Raw genomic sequence first — 7,485 nt, forward strand, 5'->3', positions numbered from 1 at the left:
ATGTAGTCATTTCCTATTATTTTCCTTGCCCGTTTTCACCGTCATATACATAGTATCTCCCACTGTAACACACAGCCAAATTTGTATTATTGAAAGTTTTAATCATCCTTGCTGCAGTTAAGTGTTCAAGCGCAATCTCTAGCCAAGTTCCCTTTGTTGTTGTGTTGAATTTTGGGGAAAGGCGGCCAAGCAGCTCGTGGCATCTGTGTCGCGCCTGCTCCGCCGCTACCTTGACTCGCCGACAACGTCGCCCGTTGGGCTGCAGGGGTGCAAGACGACCGTGGGGCCCATTGCATGGGTGCTGAGTATGCTTGATTTCCATGTCGGAGACGAAGGCCCTAGAGCTTGGTGGCTTATGTGTGATGTTTTTTCCTCCCATTGCAACACATCTGATTTATTCATGCATCCGTCGATTTACTCTGAATTGTTTTCAGTCGTCAAACATTAACTGGATTGACTCGTGGATATGCATTGTGACAAGTCGTGTGAGATGAAGGTGGTGAACCATCTCAATATGAAGCCAAGTATGGTGGATTTGCTATGGATGATGGTAGACCGGTAAGGTTTAAAGTTTGAATTGTCAAATTTTGTGTCACCAAGCTCCTGGACGGTCAAACCTATAAAGTTCAGTTAAGATTCAGACTACATATGGATTCCTTTTTGTTGCCGACAATGCTATAATCACGCTAACTATGTGCATGGAGTGTACTAGAGATGATGCAAAAATTGCTTGCAGATAGGCGGCTGGGTGCATGAATAATTGTCAAGGTGGCCGAAGCTAGCGCTATTTTTGTTGGACTGAAGGAATTGTATAAGGTATTTCGAGGCTCCCTGGTGGTGGAGATCGACTACGCAGTGGGGAAATGAGCTAGGGGTTGATTTTGTAAGCAGATCATTGTCCTACTCAATTATTGTTGATATTAAATCTTCCGAAGCTCCCAGAGACCTTATGGTTGCGGATGGTGTCGCGGACCAATTATATGCTCTGCTCTGGAAGGAAAATGATGCAGCCTTGACGTCGGCCTAAGTCTTGATGTAATCCTCAAAAGAGATATTGCTTGCAGATTGGTTATATAGAAACATGCATGTTGTAGGTCTGTTAATTTTAGTTTTGGAATACTAAGATCTGTTCAGATGCTTTCCTTACTCTTAGGGCTAAAAAATTCACAAGATAGTGACTGGAATACGTTGGTTTTACTCAACTTGTTGCTACTTGATTAGTACTCAATCAAGATTTTTTTTTGAGAAAAGTACTCAATCAAGATGAGGGTGACCATGATAACTGGTGTTGAGTATAGGTACATGGACTGAATTTTCCATTGTGCCAAAACTAACACATCAGAATCTTTCAATTTGCTGCTACCATATTTCAAAGTAAGAACACGATGATGCATAGGAATCTTATTATATAGGCATATGTAATCTCAGTTTTTTACTCTGTATAAACTATGATAGGAGTAGGCCCACATAAATGTGTATCCAGTTTTGCCTTCTACTGATCTATGACAAAGGGGATGTGCTGGACTAACTGGCCATTCCTATTGAAACAAAGGAGTGGAACTAACAATTTTTCAAACAATAGAGGTTGTCTTTCATATGGATTTTATTATTAGATACTTGCAGATGTGTTTCGCTTCCTTAGATCATGTTTGATTCTTAAAAATTTAGATGTTTCATGTAACCATCAATTATGCAACTGGCAGTCCCTGTACATTCTTTTTTATCTGCTCTAAAAAAATACTCCCTCCGTTCCTAAATATTTGTCTTTCTAGACATTTCAAATGACTACTACATACGGATGTATGTAGACATATTTTAGATTGTAGATTCACTCATTTTGCTCCGTATGTAGTCACTTGTTGAAATGCCTAGAAAGACAAGTATTTAGGAACGGAGGGAGTATATTTCGGTTTATAAGCATCATACATTTTAGTCTATAAGTAAGATTATAAGTTGATCCAGTGTCATACACAATTCAGTTGAACATGTTTGTTCTACCGGTTTTAGGCAACAATTCACGTGCATACATTCACGTGCATACAAAGTTTGATTCCATGTGAAGTCAATGATTGATTTTTTATTGAATTCTTTAGGTTTGATTGGTGAAGCTACATTCATCAAAAAAGATATGTTTATTTGTGGGAATTAATTTTCGCAGGGAATATCCATCCATCCATGCACAAGACTGACAATATCATTCTTTAACAATGTGCACTTGGCCTCTACTCTGTCCTGCGTAGAGATAAGGCTGGGACATCTATTGTTTTTTGTACAATCTTACACTTTAAAATAATTTTTGGTACCAAACATGTTAACAAGGGCGCAAGTTTTTTCATACATAATTTCAGAAGTACTCCATCCGTCTGTAAATATGTGACATTTTGGTAGTCTACATAGGGAGTACTATAAAAAATTGGCTGATTTCCCTAATAAGTAAATAATGGATAAAGTTTTTTGGAACATTTATTTCTGAGCTATGGAGGATAAACAAATATTATTCATGGTATATTGTAATGATTTACCGGTAAAACGTTACATGATAAAAATATTGCACCACAACAATATCTATGCCACTAGCCTGATATTCGTACCAAGCATTCTTCCGTTGCAACGCACGGACATTTTTGCTAGTAAACATACAAGTGGGGCGGCCGGAGTTCACCACTCCCTCGCCGGCCGCTTCCTCCTTGGGTCTCGGCGGCTGTCCGCGGCATACGCATCCGTGGCGGGCGGCGGGTCATCAGCCGTCATGCCGCTAACATCGTCGGGGTCGGAGGACGAGGAGGAGCTGAGGAAGCCCGCTATGCGGAGGGTGGTGGCGTGGTTCTACGCCGCCGCGAGCCGGGCAGCTCTCTCTGCTGCCACCTTCTTCTACTGCGCCACCTTCATGATTCCTCGAGTGTCCGACGAAGAGCCGATGCGTTCTTGCGACAGCGGCGGTGGGCATCGGTCTCCGCCGAGGTGTTGGCGGGTGCTGGTGGTGCTGGGCGTTGATGTTCACGTTGTCATCTCACCGTGGATGGCAAAGAGTGGGCAAGGCAGGGTTGGACCGCCGCGGAGGACAAGCTGCCGACCCAGGAAGTTGGGGATGTCGTCCAAGAGGAGCTCCCGCCCCGGTCCATCCCCGAGCGCCGTAGCACAATGCAGAGCGTGACCTCCTCCTCGTCCGGGTTGGACGAGCTCGACGAGTCGGCGGCGGCGAGCCCCACCCAGTCGATTCCGTCAGAGCCGGAGCCGGCCATGGTGGAAGGGGCGAAGGGGAGATTGGGTGGAAGGGGAGGAGATGGAGGGGAACGGAGAGGGCGAGAGGAGTGAAGCGGAGTGGGGTTTGACTATGGTTTCTTGTTCGGATGTGCTTTTTGTGGGAACGGTGATGGGGGCGGCGTGAGACATAGGGGCCAGTCCGACATGGCGGCGGTGTCTGGGCGCATCCAGATAGTGACCGGGCAGCCCGCCCGGGTGTTTGAGATGGAAATGAGGGTCCAGTTGTAGATGCTCAACACCCTTGATATAAGAACAGTAAAGCCACATTTTTCCATTCCATTGGTACACCCCCCCCCCCCCCCCCCCACCCCCCCACACACACACACGTTGAAACTGACTGGAAAACAGTGAGGTATTGCGCATACAGAAGGTTCCCACGTTTATTTGATGAGGACACGACGCGTCAAATGTAAAAAGAACAAAAAAGGTGTTGGTGAACATCTTAAACTTCTTCTGCCATGCTTCTCCAAACGCTTGCAAATTTTGACTAATGTTTCAGCGGCTTCAGGACACTTTTAAGCTCTTAGGGCAGAAAAGAATATGAGTGCATGCATTCTTCAGGCTCGAAATATTTGTATCTTTTGACAGAGGCAGTAGGGAATATCCAAGCAGTGTATATTTATCTTGATAAATGTAAAATATTCACAATAAAAGGAGGGCCAGAAATGTACAATCAACTATTTACAAGGAGACTGGCCGAGCCACTGAGACTGATCATAGACTCCCCTATGAATTTAAAAGAGTGAACCCAAAGAGGTGTTCCCATGACCTAATGCTTAGGTGATATGCTGTCAAAGATCTTATCATTCATTTGTTTTCAGATGTGCCATGCTGTTATGATAGATCTCCATGAAGAAGGGGATATGGAGGATGCTGCATCCACTGCAATCTACCCACTGAAGTCCCACTTTTGTGCCAGCAAGTGGACGTAAAAGGGCAGTCGAAGAAGGGGCGATCGCCCGTTTTAGAGGTGCCAATGTTACAAAGGGCACAACTGTTCAAGTATGGCATTCCAAACATCTCTAGAGAGAGGTGAAAAGTTGTTCAGGACTTACCAATTCTGCCTATCAACTGAAGCTGGTCCTCTAACTGGGGTGCTCTTTAAATCAACTACTAGTGTTTCCTTCTATATTGAAGGGCCAGGTATGGAATTTCTTCAAAATGTTCAATTTCGCAATGTGCTCATCCAATTTTACTAACCACTACAATATGCTTAATTACAGGCGAATAGTCAGAACCCAGCTTGAAAAAACATGAACGTGTTTAGTGTGGAATGGGGGAGTTGCAGAGAACTTCTGGTCAATGGAGTTCATTACATACCAGAAATCCATTAAAAACTTAAGCCAACCAACGGTGGAGGTTGCAGAGAGCTTCGTCTTTTTTTACAGGGCTGCAGTCGTTTAGAATAGATTCTTTTAGGTACTGTGCCTTCTAAACTACAGCTAGAAACCATTTCAACTGCACAAACATATTTATATCTGCATTCATGGCATGCACAGGTGCAAGTATTGACGAGTATGTGCCTGTTTACTGGTGGGCAGTTAATGGCCTGCACCAATGAGCTATGGTCTTGCTTTTTTTTCATTCCTTTTCAAAATAGCAGTTTAGTTCCATATTTCACCCAGAATCAATATTGTTTTGACAGCATGCATTCAAATATAGTGACATAAAATGGAAGCATCGTGAAATGGACAGATGGCAGCGATTCAAGAATGCTCATGCTGATGCAAAAGAAGACAGATGAGTTGATCACCAGTAATCTTCACAGGAACATCTCCCTTCCGCAAAATGGTGGAACCTGGAGTTATCTCTAACAATAATATCCCTGCTTTCAACCTTAGAAATGAACTTCAGTGCAGAATGACAGTCTACACAGATACGCAAATTCTTCTTCACAATGATTGGTTTTGTAGCAGGCATGCTTATCAAAGCAAAAGCTACGGCAATCCGCTCACTGTGATAACGCAGAATCCTCTCCTTTGCAGTATCTTCCAAATTAGATGGTAAGGAACGTGTGTCTGGGACGTAACCTTCCTCCTTTATCCTCTCATAGAGTTCCTCAAGTTTTTGATATATCTTCTTCTGCTGTGGATGTGACCAATCTTCGGATGAAAAAACATGAGTTTTGTTATTAGCATCGACCCAGCTAAAACCAGGAAGCTTCTTAATCCTGCTATCCCTCATCAGCTTCCTGATTGCCTTCACATCCTCCCATTGGCCTAATGATGCATAGATCCCAGAAAGGGATACGTGAACACCAGTGTTATCTGGCTCAAGCTCCATTATCTTTTCTGCCGCAAACTCGCCCAGCTCCTTGTTTCCTCGCATCCGGCAAGCTCCAAGCAAGGAGCACCAACCATAGACACTGGGTTTGGTAGGCATCTCGTGTATAAATTTCTCTGCTTCAGCTAGTCTCCCAGCCCGAGCATACATATCAATGATACATGAATAGTGCTCATCCTTAGCCTCAATACCATGGGCATTCTTCATGGAGTTAAAATATTTCAGTCCGTCATCCACTAACCCAGCATGACTGCATGCTGTAAGCAGGCTGACAAATGTAATGTGATTTGGCCTGATACCACTTGAGGTCATCCTATCGAAAGCTTGGATAGCTTCCCTACCATGACCATGTTGTGCAAATACATTGATTACCGCATTCCAAGCAATATCAGTATGGTGTTCAACCTCGTTAAATAACTGAATGGACAAACTAACGAGGCCACATTTACCATACATATCCATAAGGGTGGAACTGACAAAGGAGTCACTGATAATAGTTGTCTTGATCACGTGAGCATGGAACTGAGCGCCTTGTTCAAGCAGAGCCTGCATGGCACATCCCTTGATCATGCTCGAGAAAGTAAATTCATTGGGTTCAACTCCTCGCCTCTGCAATTCAAGAAATATTCGAAGGGCCTCCTCAACACTATCAGTCTCGACGTAGCCATCAATCAGCGAGGTGGCTGACACAACATTCCAACCTCCAGGGTCAATCTTCACAACACGAACAGCATTCTCCATGTCCGCAGCCTTAGCGTACATGTCAGTGAGCGCATTCCTTACAGCAACCTCCAGTTCAAACCCTGCCTTCACTACAGCAGAGTGGATGGTTCGGCCAAGCCATCCATCCTTGAGCTCCCCCGATGCACTCAAAACACTGCAGTACACATGCTGGTCAGTTCCAACTAGCCCCTCTCGTTTCATGTCCCGGAAAGCTAGAGCGGCCTTCTCAAGGCTCCCGTTCTTGGCATACCCATCGATCATGGCAGTCCATGCAACAGTATCCTTGTGCGGCATTTGATCAAACACCCTGCAGGCATCAGCCAAGAGCCCAGACTTGGAGTACATATCCGCGAGGTTACTCGCGACGAATAGCTCTCCGTCGAAACCGAGCCTGACGCCGACACAGTGCAGCTGCGCGCCGGGGCCCGGGGCGGCGAGGGCGGCCGCGGAGCGCGCGGCGCTGGAGAGCGCGAACTGCGTGGGTGCGAGTCCCGCGCGGCGCATGGACGCGAACGCGGCGAGCGCGTCGCGGTGCATGGAGTTCTGGGCGAGGCCGGAGATGAGAGTGGTCCAGGAGACGAGGTTGGGTCGGGGCATGGCGTGGAAGAGGCGGAGCGCGGAGCGGACGTCAGCGCAGTGGGAGTACATGGTGATGAGGTGGTTGGTGAGGAAGGCAGACGCGGCGGCGGCGCCGGTGAGCGCGAAGCGCGCATGGAGGCGGCGGGCGAGGCGGAGGTCGCCGGCGCGGCCGCATGACTGGAGCTGGGCGGCGAGGCGGAGTGAGGTGTTGGTGTCCGGTGGGCGGGAGAGCTTGCCGCGGAATTTCCCCATGCGGGATTGTTGGGCCCCAATGGTGGTGAAGACCCCGGTCTCTGCATCTGGTCGATGCATGCGGCCACTTTATTAATTATTCTCACAAGACTTATAAAGTCATACAATAGTAAGACAAAGCCACCGTCTAAGCAACAACTGTCGCTACACCTATCCAATTGATAAAGAGGCACTGATAGCCTCGGCCTAATACCAAACAGATATCGCAGCCAGACCTAACGTGTAAGACCTGAGGTCCCTGAAGGAAATATGCCCTAGAGGCAATAATAAAGTTATTATTTATTTCCTTATATCATGATAAATGTTTATTATTCATGATAGAATTGTATTAACCAGAAACTTAGTACATGTGTGAATACATAGACAAACTAAGTGTCACTAGTA

The 7,485-nt window shown here is 46.0% G+C and overlaps 1 pseudogene; it reads right to left on the bottom strand.

Annotated features, from left to right (window-relative positions):
* Window positions 1-4,852: 4,852 nt before the first annotated feature.
* LOC125508873 (putative pentatricopeptide repeat-containing protein At5g52630 pseudogene) lies at window positions 4,853-7,145 on the bottom strand (annotated as a pseudogene).
* Window positions 7,146-7,485: the final 340 nt, after the last annotated feature.

This window comes from Triticum urartu, chromosome 1A (assembly GCF_056163025.1).
Source record: "Triticum urartu cultivar PI428250 chromosome 1A, HENAU_Tu73, whole genome shotgun sequence".
Lineage (NCBI taxonomy): Eukaryota > Viridiplantae > Streptophyta > Magnoliopsida > Poales > Poaceae > Triticum > Triticum urartu.